General features: G+C 36.7%; 1 long non-coding RNA gene across 1 annotated transcript in view; it reads left to right on the top strand.

The window, feature by feature from the left end:
- Window positions 1–17,918, top strand: part of LOC309637584 — a 571,193-nt gene extending 553,275 nt beyond the window's left edge. The window contains exons 2-3 of the long non-coding RNA XR_014250680.1: window positions 10,262–13,613; window positions 16,197–17,918. This is a non-coding gene — a long non-coding RNA (uncharacterized lncRNA). The remainder of the gene's footprint in view (window positions 1–10,261; window positions 13,614–16,196) is intronic.
- Window positions 17,919–25,318: the final 7,400 nt, after the last annotated feature.

The raw sequence follows: 25,318 nt of genomic DNA, 5'->3' as shown, positions 1-25,318 counted from the left end.
TTTTGGATTGGGTTGTTTGTTTTTTTGATATTGAGCTGCATGAGCTGCTTGTAAATTTTGGAGATTAATCCTTTGTCAGTTGCTTCATTTGCAAATATTTTCTGGAAACACCTTCATAGACACACCCAGAAATAATGTTTAATCTGGGCATCCTGCAGCCAGTCAAGTTGACACCATAAGATCAACTGTCACACTCATGGTCCAGGTCTTCCAACAATGACTGAAGCAGAAACTGAGTAATTTTCTGTGTGCTCAGGAATCTAGGGTATTCAACAGACTTTAAACCTTATAAGACTTAATTTTGTTTTGTGTGGTGAAAACATTTCAGCAGGATTGTATAGTCATTTTAGAGGTTCTATTAGTTTACTAGGGCTGCTGTAATAAAGTACCACAAACTGGGTGCCTTAAAGAACAGAAATGTATTATCTTACAGTTCTGGAGGAGGCTAGACATCCTGAAATCAAGGTGTTGGCAGGGTTGGTTCCTTCTGAGGTCTATGAAGAAGACTCTTTTGTCATTCTCTCCTTGGTGTGTAGATGGCCACCTTCTCCTTATGTCTCCTTACACTGTCTTCCTCTATGTGTTTCCCTCTGTTTACAAATGCCCTCTTTTTATAAGGACACCAGTCATATTGGATTAGGACCCATTCTAAATGACCTCATTTTAATGTGGTTACCCCTTTAAAGACCCTATCTCCAAATAAGATCACATTCAGAAGCACTATATCTTCACTGGAGGGACACAAGTCAACCTATAACAGAGGTGATGACTTGGGAATAATAAATCAAAACAAATATTAACACAAAGTATATAGGTTAATGACAAAATACTACCAAATATTAATTGTATATGAAGCATGTATGCAATGTAGGGCATACATGATATATTATATTTAAACTTTGCCTTTAAAGAATTTATGTGAAAAGCAATAAGAATTTGTAGTTTAAGAAAATCAAAACAACTTTAGAAATATTTCAGGGAAGTTCATGTATAATTGACAAATTAATCAAATATGTAGTAGTGACTGCCAAAGTTCAGAAAAGGAGAATGCCCCTGTAGACTGGGTGGTGAGATGTTCAAATGCTTTTAAGTAGGTTGCAAGCTCTGGCTGCATATGTCTAAAACCAATAAGAAAAATTTCCAGATATTCCATAATTCATTCTCCTGCTATACTGACCTGCTTTAGTTTGCTAGCCAGTGTCCCACAAATCCATTTTAATTATTATTTTCCTGCCTTTGCTCCTATCTATATAGATTAAGATGTCCTTTCCATCTCATCTCATCCTTTTCACTTTCTCTCTATTCTCTCCATCTTCAAATTCAACCACTTTCTTTAAATTTAAAGAAAGCCCCAAGTAATTTCCTATTCACCTATTTTATGATACGATGCCCTACATCTGTATCACCATGTACACCTCCCATTGGACTTACCAGATTATTAGATAATATAATATGATACTATACTAAATAATGGAAATAAATAGTTACGTGTCTGTATCTCTTCCCAATTTTTGTTGCCTTAAAATTAAGGATGATATTTTATTTGTATCTCTAAAAGCCTAGCATCCTACTGGAAATATAAATTCCAAAAATTAATTTTAAAATATTTTGTACAGAAGGAAAAAGTCAGAGTAAAATTCTAGTTTTGATGTTCTGTAGTGGAATTGGAATTGTCTATATATTGGCTGAAAGAATGCTGCTATGGGCATGAGAGAGCTCAAATGGGCAAAACTCAAAAGTGCTGGTCACTAATTTCACAGCTATGCACATGCACAAACATACCTTCTCTGAGGAAAAGTGATAAAGTGGTTTGTTTTGGGACAATCATTGTTTGCATTTTCAAGAATTAAAAAAAGAGAATCTTAGAAAAATTAATATTTCCCTGTGAGAACATCACATCTTATCTAGAATCAGATACACAGCTTGAAGTACATTAAGAAAGACTTTAGAAAAGAAGAATAAACTTAGCTCATTGGGGCATGTTATGTAGATCTAGTTCAGGTCCTCTATTTCATAGATAATAATAAGGACAACTAACATCCAAGGGCCATACTATATGCCAGGGGTTATGCTGAACACTTTCAATGGATGAAGAAAATGCTCAGATTTCATAAAGCTATAAGCAAACTTGTGATTATATACTCAAACTGCAACTCTAAGAAACATTTCCAGTTATAAAATTTTTAGACAGCACTATCTTTTATATACCTGTTAACCACATGTGTAAAAGATGTAATAAACCAGTTTAAAATGCTGCCTGGTTTTTATATATCATGAGAGTCTATCAACAGTCTTTCCTGTGTTTTTCAAGGCTTAGAAGAAGTTTTCAATAGAATAGAAACAATATTAAGAAGCTCACAGAAATGAAATATTTTTTTCCAATATGCAAGTTATAGCACATTCTAACTATATTATTTTTCAATACTAGCAACTACGGTTTGTTGGTAAAACAGATCAATACATTATAATTTCACTGTATATCTTCACTGTGATATTTTTGTTCCATTAAAATTACATAAGGTTATCTTCTCTATATTTAGAATAATATGACACAATTAATTTCTCTAAATCAGGGATTTTATGACCAGAATATTTTAATGGTAAGAATGTAGAGAAAGGGATATATTTACAATTTAACAGACTCAGTAACCTCAGTTAAGATAACCAAAAAAATACCAGAGAAAATCATGTAATTCCACGTCCTCACAGCAGATATTTTAAACAAATTAACTTGACGCGTGCTAAGGTACATATTGACAGAGATAAACTGAGAGGCCAAGTCATCAGTAATTGAATGAATCTATAGTTATTCACCCCCTCTGTCACCATCATATCAAACTGCTTAATTTGAGCAAGAAACCCATCTCATCTTGAACTATTTCATGCAGTATAAACCAACCAAAGAATAAAAATATCTGCTGAAAGCTTAATTGGAAAATATTTCCTTAGACACTAGGAAATATCAGCTTTTAGACTTCTAAATATACTAATGTTATAGATGCCACAGTGGTAAGGATATGTTTTTCTTGATTTCAAATTATATAGTCATACATTCTGAATTATTATAAAATCGTTCTCTAATATTCTACTCTTTCATAGAGCTAGTTTATGTATTAAGTCACACTGAACCAAAGATAATTCAATTCTTTGATGACCACATCAGGTTCAACTTAAACTAGAAAACATATTGAACTTGGGTACCAAGTAAAACAGTCATTTGAATGATTTCTCCCTCTTTAAAAGCCAGTTGAGTCATCAAGATATTCATAGGTGAATGACTTAAACCTCTTTGGAGTGTGGATGAATTATCTTATATGAAGTCAAGAGCATTTGCTGGCCACAGCATGCAAGAAAACAGCAACCAAAATAAGTTGACTGAAAGGGCTAAAGGAAGCCCAGACAGAGCAAAGGCTGAAGCCCAGACAGAGCAAAGGCCAAAGCCCACATGATTCCAGAGTACGCTGCCATTAGGGTAAATGTGCTGTGGTCATGCAATTACACTTGTGTAAGTGACTTCACCTCTCCTTTCCTCATCTGCAAAATGAGGAGGTTCAGTTGAATAAAACCAGATTATCTCACAGTTTGAGGAGACCCTTGCAGGCACTCAACCGAACTTGAAACTAATATTGAAGACCTACTGTGCATAAGCATCATGGCTCAACTTAAAGAGGACCTATTACTCGGTGCGATGCCTTGTCCCATGAAGAGACAGTTCCAGTAAGTGACAATGATGTATTTGAGCAGAACACTGAAATTTAGACGAGACTTTCATTTATATTATTTTTCATATTCATATAAATTGTATGGAGAAGGACAAAGTTGTTGTTAATAATTTTCATTTTGTGCATCAGGAAATTAAGATTTAGAGAGAGAAAGCAACCTGTCTGAAATCACAAAGCCATTAAGTGGTATTGTAGGTGCAAACCAAGGTGTTTAGATTCCAAGTACAGTGTTCTTTCTACTACCTCCCCCATTGCCTCTCTAAAAGCGTCTGCTCATGTTGCACTAAAATCTACCTGTCTCCAATCCCCACCTGTTGATTCCAGTATTATTATTTGGACCAATAAGTATTTGATATATTTTAACATAGCCAATCTTTCAAACATGGGCTTAATTCACTGAAAGATCTCTTTAAGAAGCCATTTCCCTGCAATGTGTAGATATTTGTTGGTATGCTTATAAATATATTTGATGAACAGAGTGAGGTAGGGAAGGAATCAGAACAGAAATAAAAATTGTAAGTGTAATTCAGACAGAGCCACTGCTAATTATAAATCAATGTGAAATTCAGAAGATGCCATTTTGAATGAGATAGTTAAGAAAATATAAGGTAACAGAAGAGTGATAGTTTCAGTTAGTTTAGGAAAACTTCATGGAATGGATGAGAATTTGGGGGTTTTGAAACAGGACGTATTCCATACAGTTGTTGCATGTCATATGAACTTTGCAGTCCTGTTGTTAGATTTCAGAAAGAATGTGTAGACCAAGGAAGCAGAGCATAAGAGGGGTCTTATGGTGTGATGAAGCTGGAAGGTGGCTGGCACCTTGCTTCTACCTGTTGCCATTTACAAAAGAGAGAAAATTTCATGATTCTTACGGATGACCCTTCACCTTGATGATCATTTTCCCTCCCAGAAAGCACTCCAAACAAATGCAAACCTCATTCATTTATTCCATAAATATACATGTAACACCTTCTCTGAAACAGTTATGTCAAACAGTTAACCATGCACCAAAATTTATGCTGCTCCTCCACAGAATAGGTAGTGGCTGGGAACTGGATGCCCAGACAGAAAGTACATTTCCCAGCCTCCCGTGCATTTAAGTGAAGTCATAAGACTATTTCTTGCTAATGGAATATAAAAGTGGCATATGTCACTTTTGTTGTGACAAGGTTAAGAAGTGTTAGGGCTTCTCCACCTTCTTTTTTCCTTGTATTCCACCTGAGCACAGTCGACTCTAGAATGCTAGAGAATAAGACAGGCAGTGCCACGATGGAAAAATCCAAATGCCTAAATCTTCAGGTTGAGTACGGCCACATTCTGACTAGGAACACCTGCATCAGACTGTTATCCAAACAAGAAATTAGCTTCAATTATGTTAAGTCAATACAATTTTGAGGTTTATTTGTCACATTAGCTTGCATTACTCTAGTTAATATAGGAAAGCACCGATGAATAAGATGAGTTGAAGGAAAGTCAGAAATAAGTTTTGTTGCTGATTTCTTATACAATATTCATCCTCATTTCTTAGAATTAGTTTCCAGTATTCAGGCCAATTCACACTATATTTTCTAAATTTAAAAACAATTTTCAAATAAGCAAATTTTTGAAGTTTAAACTCCTTTTTTCAAGTTTTAAAGGTGAAAATAATAACACATGTTTCATTATTTTCTCTTGCTCGGGCCTTACTGAAATTTCATATGCATAAAAGTGCTGGAAAAGAACATGAATTCATATTTGTCTCCCTTTCATTATTCCATTCAGAAAGCATTTGTATCATGGACTATTCCACTAACTTTGTATTCTTTCCCAAGTTTGCTCTCCTACTGTTATAATACTGATTACTAGAACCCTCTTCTAATACACTCATTATCAGAGAAGCATGAAAGATTTTGACAACAACCTTTAATTGTGTGAGCATTTAAGGTTAATTTGGTCTTCATTACTCTATCTTAAATGAGGTTTCATTTCCATACTAAAATTATTCATACCTTAATTTTATAACATAACTCATTCATCCCCTTAAAGGAAGAATGTTTCTCAATTTTAAATTTTAAAATGTAAGATCTAACAAGAATTCAAAAAAGTACAGTAAATGCTATTTAACATCTTATTGGCCATCTGTCATTGTGTGAATTGTAGTCAATAATAATTTGCCAAACAATTAACAGAGTTAATAAATAGTCAGAGAGTAACCTAATCTGCCTGCCACTAGTAGTAACTAGTTGGGAATCAATGTACTGAAACTCTTCAGCATCACACCTGATACCCAACCAGATGGAGAGCAAACATGACATAACAGATGATGATTAATGATAAGGATGATATAATTCACTAATAACATTTTAGGTGCTAGAAATCCTTTCTCTTCTCTCTCCTTGTTAAGTTTGCAAACATGTATCATACACTAAAGACTCTTTTAGGCAGAACTGTATGCATTCTTGGCAGTTTTTGCAAAAACACATGTATTAATATAAAAATGAAGCTGAGGTCTAAATTACTTGTTTATATCATTTCTCCACTTGAGTTGTTCCACGATAGGAAAAATTATAATGTGTGTTATTAAAAAAATTGAAATGTTAACATTTATCCAAGTCACCAAGGGACTAAGTAATCATGTTTATAAAACTAATACTTGCCCATGTGCACAAAAAGTGTGCGCATTTCAGCATTATTTGTGACATTAAAAATGGGACAATACCTTAATATCTATCCAGACGTATATGGTCTACAAAGCAATAATCTGTACTATGCAATATCATCTTTCAGCTAAAACGAATAAGATAGATTCACGGAAAGATCTCTAAGACATGTTTTTACATATATATTAAGATATTTTGGAAAACTGTCCATTCTATATCCAGGATTGACAAACCACTTCTTAAAGGGTCAGAAAGCAGGGGCTTCCCTGGTGGCGCAGTGGTTGAGAATCTGCCTGCTAATGCAGGGGACACGGGTTCGAGCCCTGGTCTGGGAGGATCCCACATGCCACGGAGCAACAAAGCCCGTGCGCCACAACTACTGAGCCTGCGCGTCTGGAGCCTGTGCTCCGCAACAAGAGAGGCCGCGATGATGAGAGGCCCGCGCACCGCGATGAAGAGTGGCCCTCACTTGCCACAACTAGAGAAAAAGCCCTCGCACAGAAACAAAGACCCAACACAGCCATAAATAAATAAATAAAAAAAAAAAAAAAAAAAGGGTCAGAAAGCAAATATTTAAGGTTTTGCAGACCAAGACCAAGAGACAAAATTGAAGTTGTCATATGAGTTCTCGTATAACTATTTGAAAGTAACAATTAAAAAATGTAAAAACCAACCTAGCTCACAGGTAGTAAACAAACAGGTGGCCAAAAAGATTTGACCCCCAGGCTATAGTTTTCTGATCCCTCTTGTATATAATCCCATTTTATACATACATATATGATAACATAAATATCTATGCATAGGTCTGGAAAAATACCAAACTGATAGTATGTGTATCTGGGACAGAAATGATATTGGAATGGGGATGTGGTAGTCAAGGGGTTATTGCTTTGTCTATATTATTTAAAATTTTTACATGTATTTTACACACACATACACACGCATGAGAGGGATCAACATTCAACACTCTTGGAGATGATACAAACAAGGAGAGCATTCTAAGTAGCAAGCTGCCTGGACTCCTGTACCAGTCCTGGTCCACTTTAGAGCATTAAACAAGATTTTCAGCTTTTCCTCGTATATAGGGCCTCCTATAGCATCAAAAAGCAGAGGAGAAACTATGTGAAAGTTCAACTTCCTCCTTTATTACCTACTCTGATTTGATAGTGTGAAGGGGGAAAGCAACAGGTATGGAATTGCCAAAACTTCTCTTGAGTGCATAGACATAAACTCATCCCTGAGCATCTAACTCAACTTCTTCTCCTTTGAGATGTCATTGTTTCTCTGCAGCATAACTCCCTTTCAAACTCCTTTCCAGACTTTCACTCAAGATGGAGCTATCTAGATGATATGCAGCAGTGCTTCTAATTACTGTTTATTTCATTTGCATGACATTTTCCTCAATATACTTCCATTCTTATGAGTTAGAGTCTGCAGAGTGTAGCCTTAACTTTGATTTAACTCTACTTGGTCAGATGTCTACTATATTCTTGGTCTTTCTCACTTTTTTGATTAAAAGATGCAAACTATTCCACACTTTGGCTTGTTTTCTTTCCTTTTTTTTTTTTTTTTTTTGGCCATGCCACCCGGCATGTGGGATCTTAGTTCCCTGACCAGGGATGGAACCCACATCCCCTGCGTTGGAAGTGAGGACTCTTTTTTTTTTTTTTTTAATATTTATTTATTTGGTTGCACTGGATCTTAGTTACAGCAATTGGGCTCCTTAGTTGCGGCATGCATGTGGGATCTAGTTCCCTCACCAGGGATCAACCCCGGCCCCCTGCACTGGGAGCGCAGAGTCTTATCCACTGCGCCAGCAGGGAAGTCCAGAGTCTTAATCACTGGACCACCAGGGAAGTCCCTTGCTTGTTTTCTTATTGTATTTTTCACTTCTCCATAAGTTTCTTTTGGCCTATATGTTTTCTCTGGAATTAACTGATTTAATTTCTCTTACTTCTAGAAGTTAACCACAATGTCTTTTCCTCCTCTTACAAGGCATGTTTTTCCATTTCTTACCTTTCTAATCAGTATTTCACACTTAGCATTGCAAAAATAGCCTCTTCTATGAAATGAGCTATAAAATTAAGAAGTGAAATTTCCTGGTTCTTCCAAGGTGTTCTACCATCTTGCAAATCCTCCAGAGAATGCCTTCAAGGGCTTTTGTTCTTTTCTAATCTGTTTTTCTCTTGAAGAAATTCTCAAGAAATTGTGGTTACTTCTCATAACCAGGGCTTATCTTCATCCCTTTCAGTTTAGGTTACTCTAGTTCTTTTTTTACAGTTCAGCAGGATCTCATTCTTTATTTTTTTTTAAACCCTTTTTTTTTTGGCTGCGTTGTGTCTTTGTTGCTGTGTGCAGGATTTCTCTAGCTGCGGTGAGCGGGGGCTACTTTGCTGTGGTGTGTGGGCTTCTCATTGTGGTGGCTGCACTTGCTGAGGAACACAGGCTCTAGGCGGGCAGGCTCAGTAGTTGTGGTGCACGGGCTTAAGTTGCTCCATGGCATGTGGGATCTTCCCGGACCAGAGACTGAACCTGTGTCTCCTGCAGTGGCATGTGGATTCCTAACCAATGCACCACCAGGGAAGTCCCAGGATCTCATTCTTAAAAAAGAATGACACATAACTGAAACAAAGGTTTCTTTTCTTTTAAAATTACCAATCCCTAAAATGATTTCAGAGGCACCACCACTGGCCCTTGGAATCATATAGAATAGAGGTTGAAAACCTCTAGATTATAACTTTTGTAAGCAAACAAGCATCTAGATCAGTGCTTCTCAAAGTACCTGTGGTGAAAGAACCACTATGTTGAGAAACAATTATCTATGGGATCGTCATATGTTTGCATGTCTTTTGAGTGAAAGAGATACTCACTGCTTTTTATTCTCAATTATCTTTTCAAGGATGTTTGTATTGTGAACAGCTTTGGAGGATAAAGATAGAGTTTTCCTCTGGAGCAAAGCACAAATTTGCTTACAACCTGGAATGCAGAGATAGCATCTGCTTTGGGGGCAAAGAGCAGATATGCTTACTGTTGATTACAAAATATTTAGGTTTGCTGAACTCAGGGTTCCTCACCTGTAATGCAATCCACTGCTTGTGCAAGAGTAATCTGGCACTCTGTTTCATTTGGCAAGAATTGGATTGATAAAACAATATTAACAAATGCTGATGTTCTGGCTACTCATTATTTCAAGTGATAAAGCGTCCTTAGTCTCTGAACCCATAGTTTCTTGTCTTCCTACCAGAGATCCATGAAATTGTGGCAGGCTAACTTGTTAAATGGCATACAGCACAGAGTAAAATGCCAATCCCTTCATAATTTTTTTTTTATACTGCAGGTTCTTATTAGTCATCCATTTTATACACATCAATGTATACATGTCAATCCCAATCTCCCAATTCATCACACCACCATCCCCCCCCCCCCCCCCGCTTTCCCCTCTTGGTGTCCATACGTTTGTTCTCTACATCTGTGTCTCAATTTCTGCCCTGCAAACTGGTTCAGCTGTACCATTTTCTAGGTTCCACATATATGCATTAATATACAATATTTGTTTTTCTCTTTCTGAGTTCCACATATATGTGTTAATATACAATATTTGTTTTTCTCTTTCTGGCTTACTTCACTCTGTATGACAGTCTCTAGATCCCTCCACGTCTCTACAAATGACCCAATTTCGTTCCTTTTTATGGCTGAGTAATATTCCATTGTATATATGTACCACTTCTTCTTTATCCGTTCCTCTGTCGATGGGCATTTATGTTGTTTCCATGACCTGGCTACTGTAAATAGTACTGCAGTGAACATTGGGGTGCATGTGTCTTTTTGAATTATGGTTTTCTCTGGGTATATGCCCAGTAGTGGGATTGCTGGGTCGTATGGTAATTCTATTTTTAGTTTTTTAAGGAAACTCCGTACTGTTCTCCATAGTGGCTATATCAATTTACATTCCCACCAACAGTGCAAGAGGGTTCCCTTTTCTCCACACCCTCTCCAGCATTTGTTGTTTGTAGATTTTCTAATGATGCCCATTCTAACTCGTGTGAGGTGATACCTCATTGTAGTTTTGGTTTGCATTTCTCTAATAATTAGTGATGTTGAGCAGCTTTTCATGTGCTTCTTGGCCGTCTGTATGTCTTCTTCGGAGAAATGTCTATTTAGGTCTTCTGCCCATTTTTTGATTGGGTTCTCTGTTTTTTAACATTGAGCTGCATGAGCTGTTTATATATTTTGGAGATTAATCCTCTGTCTGTTGATTCGTTTGCAAATATTTTCTCCCATTCTGAGGGTTGTCTTTTCGTCTTGTTTGTAGTTTCCTGTGCTTTGCAAAAGCTTTTAAGTTTCATTAGGTCCCATTTGTTTATTTTTGTTCTTATTTCCATTACTCTAGGAGGTGGAGCAAAAAGGATCTTGCTGTGATTTATGTTAAAGAGTGTTCTTCCTAAGTTTTCCTCTAAGAGTTTTATAGTGTTCAGTCTTACATTTAGGTCTCTAATCTATTTTGAGTTTATTTTTGTGTATGGCGTTAGGGAGTGTTCTAATTTCATTCTTTTACATGTAGCTGTCCAATTTTCCCAGCACCACTTATTGAAGAGACTATCTTTACTCCACTGTATATCCTTGCCTCCTTTGTCATAGAATAGTTGACCATAGGTGCATGGGTTTATCTCTGGGCTTTCTATCCTGTTCCACGGATCTATATTTCTGTTTTTGTGCCAGTATCATACTCTCTTGATAACTGTAGCTTGGTAGTATAGTCTGAAGTCGGGGAGTCTGATTCCTCCAGCTCCGTTTTTTTTCCCTCAAGACTGCTTTGGATATTCGGGATCTTTTGTGTCTGCATGCAAATTTTAAGATTTTTTGTTCTAGTTCTATAAAAAATGCCATTGGTAATTTGATAGGGATTGCATTGATTCTGTAGATTGCTTTGGGTAGTATAGTCATTTTCACAATATTGATTCTTCCAATCCAAGAACATGGTATATCTCTCCATCTGTTTCTATCACCTTTAATTTCTTTCATCAGTGTCATATAGTTTTCTGTATACAGGTCTCTTGTTTCCCTAGGTAGGTTTATTCCTAGGTATTGTATTCTTTTTGTTGCAGTAGTAAATTGGAGTGTTTCCTTAATTTCTCTTTCAGATTTTTCATCATTAGTGTATAGGAATGCAAGAGATTTCTGTGCGTTAATTTTGTATGCTGCAACTTTACAAAATTCATTGATTAGCTCTAGTAGTTTTCTGGTGGCACCTTTAGGATTCTCTATGTATGGTAACATGTCATCTGGAAACAGTGACAGCTTTATTTCTTCTTTTCCAATTTGTATTCCTTTTATTTCTTTTTTTTCTCTGATTGCCATGGCTACAACTTCCAAAACTATGGTGAATAATAGTGGCGAGAGTGAACACCCTTGTCTTGCTCCTGATCTTAGAGGAAATGCTTTCAGTTTTTCACCATTGAGAATGATGTTTACTGTGGGTTTGTCATATATGGCCGTTATTATCTTGAGGTAGGTTCCCTCTATGCCCACTTTCTGGAGAGTTTTTTATCATAAATGGATGTTGAATTTTGTCAAACGCTTTTTCTGCATCTATTGAGATGATCATATGCTTTTTATCTTCAATTTGTTAATATGGTGTATCACATGGATTGATTTGCGTACACTGAAGAATCCTTGCATCCCTGGGATAAATCCCACTTGATCATGGTGTATGATCCTTTTAATGGGTTGTTGGATTCTGTTTGCTAGTATTTTGTTGAGGATTTTTGCATCTATATTCATCAGTGATATTCGTCTGTAATTTGCTGTTTTTGTAGTATCTTTGTCTGGTTTTGGTATCATGGTGATGGTGGCCTCATAGAATGAGTTTGGGAGTGTTCCTTCCTCTGCAATTTTTTGGAAGAGTTTGAGAAGGTTGAGTGTTAGCTCTTCTCTAAATGTTTCAAAGAATTCACCTGTGAAGCCATCTGGTCCTGGACTTTTGTTTCTTGGAAGATTTCTAATCACAGTTTCAATTTCATTACTTGTGATTGGTCTGTTCATATTTTCTATTTCTTCCTGGTTCAGTCTTGGAAGGTTATACCTTTCTAAGAATTTGTCCATTTCTTCCAGGTTCTCCATTTTATTGGCATAGAGTTGCTTGTAGTAGTCTCTTAGGATGCTTTGTATTTCTGCGGTGTCTGTTGTAACCTCTCCTTTTTCATTTCTGATTTTATTGATTTGAGTCCTCTCCCTTTTTTTCTTGATGAGTCTGGCTAATGGCTTATCAATTTTGTTTATCTTCTCAAAGAACCAGCTTTTAGTTTTATTGATCTTTGCTATTGTTTTCTTGGTTTCTATTTCATTTATTTCTGCTCTGATCTTTATGAGTCCTTTCCTCCTGCTAACTTTGGGTTTGCTTGTTCTTCTTTCTATAGTTCCTTTAGGTATAAGGTTAGATTGTTTATTTGAAAATTTTTCTTGTTTATTGAGGTAGGCTTGTATTGCTATAAACTTCCCTCCTAGAACTGCTTTTGCTACATCCTATAGGTTTTGGATCATCGTGTTTTCGTTGTCATTTGTCTCTAGGTATTTTTTGATTTCCTCTTTGATTTCTTCAGTGATCTCTTGGTTATTTAGTAATGTATTGTTTAGCCTCCATGTGTTTGTGTTTTTTATATTTTTTCCCGTAATTGATTTCTAATCTCATAGTGTTGTGGTCAGAAAAGATGCTTGATATGATTTCAATTTTCTTAAATTTACTGAGGCTTGATTTGTGATCCAAGATGTAATCTATCCTGGAGAATGTTCCATGTGCATTTGAGAAGAAAGTGTAATCTGCTGTTTTTGGATGGAATGTCCTATAAATATCAATTAAATCTATCTGGCCTATTGTGTCATTTAAAGCTTCTGTTTCCTTATTTATTTTCTGTTTGGATGATCTGTCTATTGGTATAAGTGAGGTGTTAAAGTCCCCCACTATTATGTGTTAATGTCGATTTCCTCTTTTATAGCGGTTAGCAGTTGCCTTATGTATTGAGGTGCTCCTATGTTGGGTGTATATATATTTATAATTGTTATATCTTCTTCTTGGGATTGATCCCTTGATCATTATGTAGTGTCCTTCCTTGTCTCTTTTAAAATTCTTTATTTTAAAGTCTACTTTATCTGATATGAGTATTGCTACTCCAGCTTTCTTCTGATTTCCATTTGCATGGAATATCTTTTTCCATCCCCTTACTTTCAGTCTGTATGTGTCCCTAGGTCTGAAGTGGGTCTCTTGTAGACAGCATATATATGGGTCCAGTTTTTGTATCCATTCAGCGAGGCTGTGTCTTTTGCTTGGAGCATTTAATCCATTCACGTTTAAGGCAATTATTGATATGTATGTTCCTATGACCATTTTCTTTATTGTAATGGGTTTGTTTTTGTAGGTCCTTTTCTTCCCTTGTGTTTCCCACATAGAGAAGTTCCTTTAGCATTTGTTGTAGAGCTGGTTTGGTGGTGCTGAATTCTTTTAGCTTTTGCTTGTCTGTAAAGCTTTTGATTTCTCCATCGAATCTGACTGAGATCCTTGACAGGTAGAGTAATCTTGGTTGTAGGTTCTTCCCTTTCATCACTTTAAATATGTCATGCCACTACCTTCTGGCTTGTAGAGTTTCTGCTGAGAAATCAGCTGTTAACCTTATGGGAGTTCCCTTGTATGTTATTTGTTGTTTTTCCCTTGTGGCTTTCAATAATTTTTCTTTGTCTTTAATTTTTTAATTTTTGTCAATTTGAATACTATGTGTCTCAGTGTGTTTCTCCTTGGGTTTATCCTGCCTGGGACTCTCTGCGCTTCCTGGACTTGGGTGGCTATATCCCTTCCCATGTTAGGGAAGTTTTAGACTATAACCTCTTCAAATATTTTCTCAGGTGCTTTCTCTCTCTCTTCTCCTTCTGGGACCCCTATGATGCACACGTTGTTGCATTTAATGTTGTCCCAGAGGTCTCTTAGGCTGTCTTCATTTCTTTTCATTCTTTTTCTTTATTCTGTTCTGTGGTAGTGAATTCCACCATTCTGTCATCCAGGTCACTTATCCGTTCTTCTGCCTCAGTTATTCTGCTATAGATTCCTTCTAGTGTATTTTTCATTTCGGTTATTGTATGGTTCATCTCTGTTTGTTTGTTCTTTAATTCTTCTAGGTCTTTGTTAAACATTTCTTGCATCTTCTCGATCTTTGCCTCCGTTCTTTTTCCGAAGTCCTGGATCATCTTCACTATCATTATTCTGAATTCTTTTTCTGGAAGGTTGCCTATCTCCACTTCAGTTAGTTGATTTTCTGGGGTTTTATCTTTTTCCTTCATCTGGTACCTAGCCCTCTGCCTTTTCATCTTACCTCTCTTTCTGTGAATGTGGTTTTTGCTCTACAGGCTGCAGGATTGTAGTTCTTCTTGCTTCAGCTGCCTGCTCTCTGGTGGATGAGGCTATCTAAAAGGCTTGTGGAATTTTCCTGATGGGAGGGACTGGTGGTGGGTAGAGCTGGGTGTTGTTCTGGTGGGCAGAGCTCAGTAAAAGTTTAATCCGCTTGTCTGCTGATGGGTGGAGCTGAGTTCCCTCCCTGTTGGTTGTCTGGCCTGAGGTGACCCAACACCGGAGCCTACCTGGGCTCTTTGGTGGGGCTAATGGCAGACACTGGGAGGGCTCAGGCCAAGGAGAACTTCCCAGAACTTCTGCTGACAGTGTCCTTGTCCTCAAGGTGAGCCACAGCCACCCTCCGCCTCTGCAGGAGACCCTCCAACACCAGCAGGTAGGTCTGGTTCAGTCTCCTATGGGGTCACTGCTCCTTCCCCTGGGTCCCAATGCGCACAGTACTTTGCGTGTGCCCTGCAAGACTGGAGTCTCTGTTTCCCCCAGTCCTGTCGAAGCCCTGCAATCAAATCCCACTAGCCTTCAAAGTCTGATTCTCTAGGAATTCCTCCTTCCATTGCCAGATCCCCAGGTTGGGAAGGCTGACGTGGGGCTCAGGACCTTCACTCCAGTGGGTGGACTTCTGTGGTATAAGTGTTCTCTAGTTTGTGAGTCACCCAGCCAGCAGCAATGGGATTTGATTTTATTTTGATCACGCCCCTCCTACCATCTCATTGTGGCTTCTCCTTTGTCTTTGGATGTGGGTTATCGTTTGTGGTCAGTTCCAGTGTCTTCCTGTTGATGATTGTTCAGCAGCTAGTTGTGATTCCGGTGTTCTCGCAAGAGGGAGTCCCTTCACAATTTTTGACATAATATTTTTATTTAAAAATTTCCATTTGGTCACATACTGATATATTTATAAAATACAAACCTGTGGTAAGTAGCTTCTAAGGTAACTTCCAGTAATACCTAACTTGTGCTTTTAATGCTCTTCTGTAATCTTCCTAAGTGTGGGCGAGATGCTCTGATTTTCTTCTTATGATAAGAATATGTCGAAAGGGATAGGCTGTGACTTTCAAGATTAGGTAACATATAGACTCTGGTTTCCATTTTGATTTTCTTCTTCTTGTTCTCTTGCTTGCCACTATGATGGAAGCCAGATATCATGCTATGGTGTTCCCTATAGAAAGGTCCATCTGGCAAGAAACTGATGGTAGCCTCTATCCCACAGCCATTGATGAACTAAGGTCCTTAGTCCAACAACCCACAAGGAACTGAATCTTGCTTAAAACCATGAGAATGAGACGAGAAGCAGATCTCCCCTAGTTGAGCCTTCAGATGAGACTACAACCCTGGCTGACATTTTGATTGCAGCCTGATGAGAGACTCTGAGACAGGAGACCCAGCTAATCTATGCCTAGATTCCTACAGAAAATAAGAGATAATGAATATTTGTTGTTTTAGGCTGCTATATTTTGGGGGTAATCAGTTAAGCAGTTAGGCAGTTCAAGCACTGGCATAAATTCATGGAGCACCCTTGCCTTGCTCTACATAATATGCTCTGTGAGGGAAGGAATCCAATCTACCTTATTCATCAATGCATCCTCATACAGTGTATGGTACATGATAGGTTACTGATAAACTATTTTTGAAAAGGTTAATGACCCTCTGGTTAAACCCAATTATGGCCAGAATATCTGTTAATAAGATATAAATTGAGAACTGGGAAGCATGAGCGTAAGTACAAGTCATATAGGACAGCCACTGTATTACTAAGAAGACGGTAGGTGATACATATAATGGATGAAAGAGGAGTTTGGAAATAATAATTTAAATAATAATCTATGGGATCTATTCTTGATGCACACATAAACATAAATGAACTTAAATACATATATAAGAAATTCGGATGCTGCGCCCTGGGGCAGGTTTGGGTGATGAAGAAGGGTTACCAGCCGTGTGGATGAAAGGCTCTTGGTGCTCCAGCCAGGCATCAGGGCTGTGCCTCTGAGGTGGGAGAGCCAACTTCAGGACACTGGTCCACAACAGACCTCCCAGCTCCACGTAATACCAAACGGGGAAAATCTCTCAGAGATCTCCATCTCAACATCAAGACCCAGCTTCATTCAACGACCAGCAAGCTACAGTGTTGGACACCCTATGCCAAACAACTAGTAAGACAGGAACACAGCCCCATCCATTAGCAGAGAGGCTGCCTAAAATCATAATAAGGCCACAGACACCCCAAAACACACCACCAGACGTGGACGTGCCCACCAGAAAGACAAGATCCAACCTCATCCGCCAGAACACAGGCACTACTCCCCTCCACCAGGAAGCCTACACAACCCACTGAACCAACCTTAGCCACTGGGGACAGATACCAAAAACAACGGGAACTACGAACCTGCAGCCTGTGAAAAGGAGACCCCAAACACAGTAGGATAAGCAAAATGAGGAGACAGAAAAACACACAGCAGAGGAAGGAGCAGGGTCAAAACACACCAGACCTAACAAATGAAGAGGAAATAGGCAGTCTACCTGAAAAAGAATTCAGAATAATGATAGTAAAGATGATCCAAAATCTTGGAAATAGAATAGACAAAATGCAAGAAACATTTAACAAGGACGTAGAAGAACTAAAGAGGAACCAAGCAACGATGAAAAACACAATAAATGAAATTAAAAATACTCTAGATGGGATCAATAGCAGAATAACTGAGGCAGAAGAGCGGATAAGTGACCTGGAAGATAAAATAGTGGAAATAACTACTGCAGAGCAGAATAAAGAAAAAAGAATGAAAAGAACTGAGGACAGTCTCAGAGACCTCTGGGACAACATTAAACGCACCAACATTCGAATTATAGGGGTCCCAGAAGAAGAAGAGAAAAAGAAAGGGACTGAGAAAATATTTGAAGAGATTATAGTTGAAAACTTTCCTAATATGGGAAAGGAAATAGTTAATCAAGTCCTGGAAGCACAGAGAGTCCCATACAGGATAAATCCAAGGAGAAACACGCCAAGACACATACTAATCAAACTATCAAAAATTAAATATAAAGAAAACATATTAAAAGCAGCAAGGGAAAAACAATAACACAAAAGGGAATCCCCATAAGGTTAACAGCTGACCTTTCAGCAGAAACTCTGCAAGCCAGAAGGGAGTGGCAGGATACACTTAAAGTGATGAAGGAGAAAAACCTACAACCAAGGTTACTCTACCCAGCAAGGATCTCATTCAGATTCGATGGAGAAATTAAAACCTTTATAGACAAGCAAAAGCTGAGAGAGTTCAGCACCACCAAACCAGCTTTACAACAAATGCTAAAGTAACTTCTCTAGGCAAGAAACACAAGAGAAGGAAAACACCTACAATAACAAACCCAAAACATTTAAGAAAATGGGAATAGGAACATACATATCGATAATTACCTTAAATGTAAATGGATTAAATGCTCCCACCAAAAGACACAGACTGGCAGAATGGATACAAAAACAAGACCCATATATATGCTGTCTACAAGAGACCCACGTCAGACCTAGAGACACATACAGACTGAAAGTGAGGGGATGGAAAAAGATATTCCATGGAAATGGAAATCAAAAGAAAGTTGGAGTAGCAATTCTCATATCAGACAAAATAGACTTTAAAATAAAGACTATTACAAGAGACGAAGGACACTATATAATGATTAAGGGATCGATCCAAGAGGAAGGTATAACAATTGTAAATATTTATGCACCCAACATAGGAGCACCTCAATACATAAGGCAAATACTAACAGCCATAAAAGGGGAAATCGACAGTAACACAATCATAGTAGGGGACTTTAACGCCCCACTTTCACCAATGGACAGATCATCCAAAATGAAAATAAATAAGGAAACACAAGCTTTAAATGATACATTAAACAAGATGAACTTAATTGATATTTATAGGACATTCCACCCCAAAACAACAGAATACACATTTTTCTCAAGTGCTCATGGAACATTCTCCAGGATAGATCATATCCTGGGTCACAAATCAAGCCTTGGTAAATTTAAGAAAATTGAAATCGTATCAAGTATCTTTTCCGACCACAACACTATGAGACTAGATATCAATTACAGGAAAAGATCTGTAAAAAATACAAACACATGGAGGCTACACAATACACTACTTAATAACGAAGTGATCATTGAAGAAATCAAAGGGGAAATCAAAAAATACCTAGAAACAAATGACAATGGAGACACGACGACCCAAAACCTATGGGATGCAGCAAAAGCAGTTCTAAGAGGGAAGTTTATAGGAATACAAGCCTACCTCAAGAAACAGGAAACACCTCGAATAAACAACCTAACCTTGAACCTAAAGCAATTAGAGAAAGAAGAGCAAAAAAAACCCCAAAGCTAGTAGAAGGAAAGAAATCGTAAAGATCAGATCAGAAATAAATGAAAAAGAAATGAAGGAAACAATAGCAAAAATCAATGAAACTAAAAGCTGGTTCTTTGAGAAGATAAAGAAAATTGATAAACCATTAGCCAGACTCATCCAGAGAAAAAGGGAGAAGACTCAAATCAATAGAATTAGAAATGAAAAAGGAGAAGTAACCACTGACACTGCAGAAATACAAAAGATCATGAGAGATTACTACAAGCAACTCTATGCCAATAAAATGGACAACCTGGAAGAAATGGACAGATTCTTAGAAATGCACAACCTGCCGAGACTGAACCAGGAAGAACTAGAAAATATGAACAGACCAATCACAAGCACTGAAATTGAAACTGTGATTAAAAATCTTCCAACAAACAAAAGGCCAGGACCAGATGGCTTCACTGGCGAATTCCATCAAATATTTAGAGAAGAGCTAACACCTATCCTTCTCAAACTCTTCCAAAATATTGCAGAGGGAGGAACACTCCCCAACTCATTCTACGAGGCCGCGATCACCCTGATACCAAAACCAGACAAAGATGTCACAAAGAAAGAAAACTACAAGCCAATATCACTGATGAACATAGATGCAAAAATCCTCAACAAAATACTAGCAAACAGAATCCAACAGCACATTAAAAGGATCATACACCATGATCAAGTGGGGTTTATTCCAGGAATGCAAGGATTCGTCAATATACGCAAATCAATCAACGTGATACATCATATTAACAAATTGAAGGGAGAAAAACCATATGATCATCTCAATAGATGCAGAGAAAGCTTTCGACAAAATTCAACACCCATTTATGATAAAAGCCCTGCAGAAAGTAGGCATAGAGGGAACTTTCCTCAACATAATAAAGGCCATATATGACAAACCCACAGCCAACATTGTCCTCAATGGTGAAAAACTGAAACCATTTCCACTAAGATCAGGAACAAGACAAGGTTGCCCACTCTCACCACTATTATTCAACATAGTTTTGGAAGTGTTAGCCACAGCAATCAGAGAAGAAAAAGAAATAAAAGGAATCCAAATCGGAAAAGAAGAAGTAAAGCTGTCACTGTTTGCAGATGACATGATACTATACATAGACAATCCTAAAGATGCTACCAGAAAACTCCTAGAGCTAATCAATGAATTTGGTAAAGTAGCAGGATACAAAATTAATGCACAGAAATCTCTTGCATTCCTATATACTAATGATGAAAAATCTGAAAGTGAAATTAAGAGAACACTCCCGTTTACCATTGCAACAAAAAGAATAAAATATCTAGGAATAAACCTACCTAAGGAGACAAAGACCTGTATGCAGAAAATTATAGGACACTGATGAAAGAAATTAAAGATGATACAAATAGATGGAGAGATATAACATGTTCTTGGATTGGAAGAATCAACATTGTGAAAATGACTCTACTACCCAAAGCAATCTACAGATTCAATGCAATCCCTATCAAATTACCACTGGCATTTTTCACAGAACTAGAACAAAAAATTTCACAATTTGTATGGAGACACAAAAGACCCCGAATAGCCAAAGCAATCTTGAGAACGAAAAATGGAGCCGGAGGAATCAGGCTCCCTGACTTCAGACTATATTACAAAGCTACAGTAATCAAGACAGTTTGGTACTGGCACAAAAACAGAAACATAGATCAATGGAACAGGATAGAAAGCCCAGAGATAAACCCACGCACATATGGTCACATTATCTTCGATAAAGGAGGCAAGCATATACAGGGGAGAAAAGACAGCCTCTTCAATAAGTGGTGCTGGGAAAATTGGACAGGTACATGTAAAAGTATGAAATTAGAACACTCCCTGACACCATGCACAAAAATAAACTCAAAATGGATTAAAGACCTAAGTGTAAGGCCAGACACTATCAAACTCTTAGAGGAAAACTTAGGAAGAACACTCTTTAACATAAATCACAGCAAGATCCTTTTTGACCCAGCCCCTAGAGAAATGGAAATAAAAACAAAAATAAACAAATGGGACCTAATGAAACTTAAAAGCTTTTGCACAGCAAAGGAAACTATAAACAAGACAAAAAGACAACCCTCAGAATGGGTGAAAATATTTGCAAATGAAGCAACTGACAAAGGATTAATCTCCAAGATTTACAAGCAGCTCATGCAGCTCAATAACAAAAAAACGAACAACCCAATCCAAAAATGGGCAGAAGACCTAAATAGACATTTCTCCAAAGAAGATATACAGATTGCCAACAAACACATGAAAGAATGCTCAGCATCATTAATCATTAGAGAAATGCAAATCAAAACTACAATGAGGTATCATCTCACACCGGTCAGAATGGCCATCATCAAAAAATCTAGAAACAATAAATGCTGGAGAGGGTGTGGAGAAAAGGGAACACTCTTGCACTGTTGGTGGGAATGTAAATTGATACAGCCACTATGGAGAACAGTATGGAGGTTCCTTAAAAAACTAAAAATAGAACTACCATACGACCCAGCAATCCCACTACTGGGCATATACCCTGAGAAAACCATAATTCAAAAAGAGTCATGTACCAAAATGTTCATTGCAGCTCTATTTACAATAGCCAGGACATGGAAGCAACCTAAGTGTCCATCATCGGATGAATGGATAAAGAAGATGTGGCACATATATACAATGGAATATTACTCAGCCATAAAAAGAAATGAAATGGAGGTATTTGTAATGAGGTGGATGGAGTTAGAGTCTGTCATACAGAGTGAAGTAAGTCAGAAAAAGAAAAACAAATACAGTATGCTAACACATATATATGGAATCTAAGGAAAAAAAAAAAAAAAAGGTCATAAAGAACCTACTGGCAAGACGGGAATAGACACAGACCTACTAGAGAATGGACTTGAGGATGTGGGGAGGGGGAGGGGTGAGATGTGACAGGGTGAGAGAGTGGCATGGACATATATACACTACCAAATGGAAAACAGATAGCTAGTGGGAAGCAGCCACATAGCACAGGGAGATCAGCTCGGTGCTTTGTGACCACCTAGAGGGGTGGGATAGGGAGGGTGGGAGGGAGGGAGATGCAAGAGGGAAGAGATATGGGAACATATGTATATGTATAACTGATTCACTTTGTTATAAAGCAGAAACTAACACACCATTGTAAAGCAATTATACTCCAATGAAGATGTTAAAAAAAAAAAAAAAGAAATTCGGCTCAATTAGATATTTGTATATTTATACAAACTCCTTGTCCTTCTCCTTAATTTTCTATTATCATTAACTTTAATTTTTATATATAATTTTAAAAGGCTACCCTTTTGGCTAACATTTTGGTAACAAATCAGTGCTTAAAAACAGTAAGAGAGCCAGACCATTGCTATTGATTGTGTGACTGACGGCATTTAAACTCTGTGGCCCACAGGGACTGCAACTGTCAAAAGCTCATCAGGTAAATGATCTCTAAGGTCTCTTCTAAAAAGTAAAAATTCTATGTATCCTGACTCCGTCTACAAAAGTTAAAATAAGTCAGCCCACATTGATCTGAAAGAAACATTTCATAAGACTTTTTTTTTTTTTAACATCTTTATTGAAGTATAATTGCCTCACATTGTTGTGTTAGTTGCTGCTGTATAACAAAGTGAATCAGCTACAGGTATACATATATCCCCATATCCCCTCCCTCTTGCGTCTCCCTCCCAACCTCCCTATCCCACCCCTCTAGGCAGTCACAAAGCAAAGCAGGTCTAGTTCTAATTTAAGGCTGCCCCACAAATTTAATAAACCAGTATTAAAAATAAAAAAAAAACAACTAAATACTAAAATTATTTCCTAAAACTAAAGAAATAACTTTTCCAAGGAAAAATAATTATTTGGGGTCACTACAATTTCACTTATTTTACAGAAAGAATTACAAAGGAGAGCTTGCTGAACAGGATAATATTCTTTAAAATACTGTAATTTCTAAAATTTAATTCATAGTTTATTTTTATATATTATGACCTTTGGAGTGCTTTATATTTACTTTTGATTAAATTTTAGCTGACAGAGGATCTGTCATTCTAGCTTGCAGTTTCTCTATTGCCTGATATCTCTTCCACTGAATTTATGACTTGTAAATAACAAACCAACAAAGAATTTACATTATGTATTGCTATATTTACAGAGAAATTCATTTTTCCTACTAATAAAATTGTAGCTTATTTCCAATTTTCTCTAATGGATCTTCTTATTTTATACATTCAAGTTTTCCCCAATGGATTTCTTTAATGTAAAGTATGACAATAGTTTCCCACACCTGCTCAAGCTGAAAGTGTTAAAAAAATTATAAAGTATTACAATAAGATGAATAACTTACCACCCAGGGAAGCAAACCTACTTAGACAACAGGCTTAATAGCTAGCTAAAATTGACTACCACATTCTAGTTCAATAAGAAGAAACAGATATTTATGCTTTAAGAAGTAAATTGACAGTTGTCATATTAAGAAATATTTCAAATTCTCAGTGAACCAAAATTTGTAAGAAAAGTCAACAGTAATTTTTTTACAAAATATAATTCACAATAGAAAAGAAAAATAACACACATAAAAGTCTATGGAAAAATGTGTTTCATTAGTAAAAGGTTATATGTTTTCAGGATTTAATAAATCATAGAATGAAAAATGCTGATTTAGGAGTGATAAAGGTGCTAGAGATGTAAATTAGAAAGGTTTCCATAACTTCTGCTTTTTTGAAAGTACAGTTTCTTTGCTGATAAAAAGTAAATAAGCATTGAGAGGGCTTATCTGTATAAAATGGCAGATATTAATTGTCTCTGTCTATAAGATTCCTCAACATGTTGGCTAAGATTTATACAAGGTGCCTTCATTTGGTCCCCTTAAGTTTTATGGCAATGCAGCGATTTCTAAGGTTCAATAATACACATTCTCTTACCAGGATATAATTGGACAAACTGAATTTGTAACAAGTGAACACAACCAGAAATGTCACATTTTAATATAAAACTCAACTAATCTGGTGTGACAAGTTCACCATTAAGAAACCTGGGCTGTACTTCATGTGTGGAAAGAATGCTTAAAGGGCCCCTCAGGAAACTCTGAGGCATTAAGTATTACTTCCCAGCAGACTGCGGTCAGTGACAAATTTGGGAGACCTTGAAGGAAGGGGGAAAAACTCAACTCATAAATATTGAAGACAAAAATTGGTTGAGATAACTGGTTTTCTGTTCTCAGAGAAGATGACTTCAGAAAACTGATAAAAAGAAAGAAAAGATAATAACTTTCATGATACTTACAGACTCACCATATGGCTATTTTCTATAGGGCTTTAGATTTACTGACCATAGAACAAATGGACTTTTGTGTGTTAACAACACATTTTGTACCTATATAGATAAAATTGATAAAATATACACCATATAACTATATAAGCCCATAGACTATATAAAACAGCCATTGGGATTATTTTAGTAATTATTCCCAAATGTGAGGAAGTCATTCAGAGGAATAGCATCAATATGCTTATGGAAATACATCTTGTCTTTTCAAAATCAGATATAAAATTTAATATAAGGAATGCTTTAAAAAGTTCTTAAAGTAATTTAAAGGATAGAGCAAAGAAAGAAATGCATTGAAGAAATAAATTTATAGAAAAATCTCATCACTATCACTGACTTCTTTCCAGAGCTTGGATTTTAACATTTCCAGATGGTTGAAGAGAAAATTCTGTAGTAGTTAAAGAGTAAGAGTGTCATAATATGAAAAAAAATTAAATGTCATTCTGTGGATAGGCTGGCTTGTATGAAAGAATTTGAAAAAGAAATTAAGACAGTAAAAAATACATTTTCTTAGTCATATTACAGCTGGAAATACTACAAACCTCAGTTTTTAAACACTGTGCTAGTTATTACATACTGTGAAAGTAGGGCTTGCTTTTATTTATTAAACTATAAAATTATTATAACATTATTGACCCAATGTTGAAATGCATTAATAAGAATAGTACAGTTTATTAATTTAAAATTTAGAAGTAAAACTGTAATATATATATATATGCTCAACACACAATAGACAATTATAAAATTATACTCCTAAAACAGATTTCTCTATTTATGACCTTCTTCCACTCTATTTCAGTCTTTGGGATAGAAATGCACACTTATCAAACCTTTATTTTTATTTGTCTATATAT

The sequence above is a fragment of the Balaenoptera physalus genome (assembly GCF_965194825.1).
Source record: "Balaenoptera physalus genome assembly, chromosome: 11".
Taxonomy (NCBI): Eukaryota; Metazoa; Chordata; class Mammalia; order Artiodactyla; family Balaenopteridae; genus Balaenoptera; species Balaenoptera physalus.
Note: the sequence above shows the minus strand (reverse complement) of the source record. Positions and strands in the feature narration are given on the sequence as shown.